We start from the raw sequence: 4,303 nt of genomic DNA, 5'->3' as shown, positions 1-4,303 counted from the left end.
AACATATTTCTTATAAAACACAAATCATTTACAAGACCGCTTCATTATATTATCTAACCGTGCGCAGTTGTGGAAATAACAAACCTGTCGACCTTAAGTAAATTTCAAAAGTATACTAAAAGTCCACAGGGATTTGAGAATTGGTTAGTTTATATCAATATGGACACACTAGATAGCCTATTGAACATTATAAGACGATTTAGGGGTCTAGATAAAAAAAATCGGTAAAATTCGTATTCTACATATACGCAAGTGTACTAGATCTATGTAGAATATAACAGGAAATTAATGAGTACGCAATTGCAAATTGGCCAAATTGGCGAACATTGTGATGTTTTGAGGGTTCGGAGGAGACTCCTGGGGAAAATATTACGATTTAGAATGGCTGAGATATGAGTTTCACGATGTATTTTGATGATTTTGCGAGCTGCGAAGGCGCGATATTTTGGTGTTTGGGGGTCCGAAGGTCTCTCCCGAGAAGGAAAAAGTATTACAATTTACAATGGCTGTGATGAGTTTTACGATGTATTTTGATGATTTTAAAGCGTTCTTAACATTGTGATTTTTCGGATACTAAAAAAGTACAGTTTTTAATTACTTTTATAGGTAGGCTACTAAAAACAGTACAAAAAGTACAAAAAAAAGTACTTTGTGGCGGAAAAAAAGTTTTTTTTTTTTGATGTCTACAAAAAAAGTACGTATGTTTGTAACGGATGATTTTTTTCAAGTACCAAATAATTAAGAATACAATATGAAAACCCAGGTGTACTCTTTCACTAATTTCAAATACTATGATAGAATTCTTATTTATTGATGGTTATAGGTGCCTCAGCTCACCTAGATGGACCTATTAGTATCTCTTATAACACAGAAAAAGTTTAGCAATGTTTTTCTTAAATGAAGATGCAATTCAAGGTTGTTGTTTTTTTTGTTCAAATAGACTTGTCTTAGTTAGTGCAGTGTTTTTTATGTGACACACAATCCAACCAAGATGGACCCACACATCAAGTTTAAAGATAGTACCTGGACATGGTAATGCACAGAAGAAACAAATAAAATTAAGGGCCACACTCTGTTCAATATTTACAAACACAGCATTGTATTCAGAGATAAAACATGTGTAAATTTGTTGAACATTGGCATCAGGTTTTGTCACAATGTTGTCTACAATATAAATTTCAATATGTCAATGCAATGAAATCCTGTCCAAATCTTTTCCCCTTGATCACTGTCCATTACATGCTGTTTTTTCATTCCATTTTCCTGGCAGTGAAAGCCTGAAAAAAGACAAAGACTTGTGCTGGAACAATAATGTTTATGGATATATTAAAATGTCTTATTTTTTTGTTTGGTTCAAATAAATATTTGCTTTAATTTTATACCATGCCATGTGTATGTATGTAACAACGTAAATTCCTCCATTTATTTTTCGAAGCACCCGCCTATATGAACGTACAATGAAGCCAGATACACTCCACACAGGATTACTGAGTTTTAGTGTCTAAAATGGCATCCATATTTTTTACATAATTGCTAGTAATAGCAATCTGAAACCAGGATAGATTGAAATATTTACCTGTAAAAGTGGCTTGATGACAGCTGTGGATTTTCAGTCTCTTTGATGAGGTGCATTCATTTTCAGTCATCAGCTATTCATTTGTTTTTGTTGACTGTTTCTTCTTCATAATTACTGTATTCTGAAAAGAAAGAAAAAAAATAGGATGTGCAATATGGATACAGTGTGAATGCATATGGTACAATAGTATACTCATAAAAAGTTCACACATGGCTAGATTAATTAATCAAAAATAAATTTACAGAACTAAATTATTTTAGTGTTTTTATGTACGCATGGCGCAGCGCCGTGCCCTTTTTACCTGACGCCATGCCTCGATCTATAACCCAGCCCTGTTTGTCCCCAGTACAGTTTTACTAAACTACCAAAATACCAGGCAGTCGCTTGATAATTATGTAAACAAAAGAGGTGTGACCACTCCCTGACCCCTGATCAACACCCCAGTGACCCTACTGCCATTCTGATAAATGACATTTTTCTCAGAGTGTTAATTCACTTAAATTGTAAGTCTCAATGAAATATTACTTAACAAAAAAAGAAATGCAAAGGTTATGTTTAGATGGTAAAATAACTCTTTTTATAATGTTCATCTACATTGTGTATATCAGTCATCTTAAAATATTTAAATATTCACATGTTACCACCATCCTTTTTATAATATTTACCTGTTTAAATTAGGCATATTAATGTTATGTCTTTAACCAGTCTGCCCTCGATCATTATCACACACTGATCTGCAATTTGCCTGAAAGGAAAAATATGAGGTTATATATACATGACCTGATTGTATGGAAACACATGTATGAATGTGTATACACATTTAGATTTAATTGCAGGACTTAATTGACTGATGGACAGCAAAATGTAAATATGATAGGATTACATCATTGAAACACCATACCTTCTTGTCAAAAAAAATGTCGTGAAAACAACGATATAATTGAATATGAGCATCCAAATCACACTCACATATTTAAGTTAATAATGTTATTTCATTACCCATGTTTTCAAGAAAACAAATATTATTTCCCAATCTAATTAATCACGATGAATAAAGTAAAGTTTAAAAAAAAAAAAAAACATAAAATAAATTATGTACCACAAAACGAAATTGTGGGCGATAATGAAGTGAAAATGATATGGAAAGTTCCATAGTTTTTTAATAAAACTTGTGTCCAGATACAATTTGTTGGATGTTGAATTGATTTATAACATTTAAACCCCCCTGCCGTGTAAATTTTCTTGTGATTTGAAATTGGAAATGATGTTGAAATTTACAACTGAACGGCAATGAAATAATTGCCAAGCCCATTCAAAAAGAAAGCACAGCTATGTAAACAAAAAATGATGTCTAACTTATTTCATAAACTGGGTGTTTTAATTGCATCCAAATGCTTTCAGAACGAAGTAAACAAGTAAGAGAAATGAACTTACCGTAACTCCATCCTCCATCGGTACTGTGTTCACCAGCTAGAGTTTGAGGAGATCGATGGTATTGTAACAATAAACAAAAAATAAATAACCTCGTGTCTCTGTGCAAACATCCTACCTTCTTTCGATGTTGGCCCAGCAGACAGTTATATTTTGTTTGTTTACATTCTGCATTCAGCTGACAGACGTAAACAAATATGGCCGCCAGCCAGCTGTTTCACATTCTGTGTTTCCCGCTCAAATAATCACGTGACAAACACATGTGGGGCCGCTTACGTCTTTCACAAAGGAATGCTGTACTATAATATTTCTAAACAAAATCTCTCAATTCCTCACGTTTTATTATTAACTTAGGACAAGGAATAAAAAACGCAAACAAATGAACTGGTGTGCTGATAAATCCACATTTAGTTGCTGTATTACAAACAGACACCTGTAGGCCTCTTACGTGATTCAAAAGAATGTTGTACGATCCTATCGTCTAAACCAAACCTCTTAATTCCTAAATTTTTGTTGAGAGTTTGTGATAATATATCAAAACAGAAAATATACGAACTATTATATTAATAAATCCACCTTTTGACGCGAGGTGTAAACCAATTTATAATCACGACAACAGAGTATTTGTAATAAGAACCATTTCCGGCATGTCGTGAAAAGATCGAGATTTTTATATAAAAAAAAAGATAAACAAAACCCTTGTTTTGGCATGGTTTGGAGGAACTTTTTAAAGTATCAATTTCATCGTTGTGATGCTGGAAAGATTATATAGTCACAAGCTATTTATCATCGTATAAGACCATGTGTCTGACCAGAAACATCCAGGCCTACGTAAACATGAGCCGTGAGTGTTTTGTTGGTTAGCCTACTATGATGTCCGAGTCGGTGTAAACAAATGAGTTGATAAAATTCCATTGACAAATTCATCTATGATAGCTTGTATTTCCTTTTACATATAAAATCAGACCGATAGCATATTTACGTCAACAGTGTGTGCAACGGAGTATCCCCGGCATGTCTATTTGTTTTGGTTAGTTTGTTGAGATTTTATACTGAAACCATTAATCATTATATGAGGATGGAAATACTTTCACAAACTATTTATTATCGTATGGGACCATGAGTCTGACCCAGGAGAGAGTTTTGTTAGGTCCGTGCAGAACGACTTATGTTGGCTTGTTTACCTGGTTGTTAATCGTTATTGTGTGTGAAACCACTGGTCAGAGACAGGCGATTTGTGTGTCAGTGTGCACGTGACTGTCGATAATTAAGACTCTAATTTTAATGCATCTTATG

The 4,303-nt window shown here is 33.5% G+C and overlaps 1 long non-coding RNA gene across 1 annotated transcript; it reads right to left on the bottom strand.

The window, feature by feature from the left end:
• Window positions 1-1,125: 1,125 nt before the first annotated feature.
• Window positions 1,126-3,945, bottom strand: LOC138334328 (uncharacterized). Its single transcript, XR_011210107.1, has 4 exons — window positions 3,011-3,945; window positions 2,242-2,321; window positions 1,577-1,697; window positions 1,126-1,277 (listed from the first exon to the last, which is right to left on the bottom strand). It is a non-coding gene; the product is annotated as an uncharacterized lncRNA (long non-coding RNA).
• Between the last annotated feature and the right edge of the window lie 358 nt (window positions 3,946-4,303).

This window comes from Argopecten irradians, chromosome 11, assembly GCF_041381155.1.
Source record: "Argopecten irradians isolate NY chromosome 11, Ai_NY, whole genome shotgun sequence".
Taxonomy (NCBI): domain Eukaryota; kingdom Metazoa; phylum Mollusca; class Bivalvia; order Pectinida; family Pectinidae; genus Argopecten; species Argopecten irradians.
Note: the sequence above shows the minus strand (reverse complement) of the source record. Positions and strands in the feature narration are given on the sequence as shown.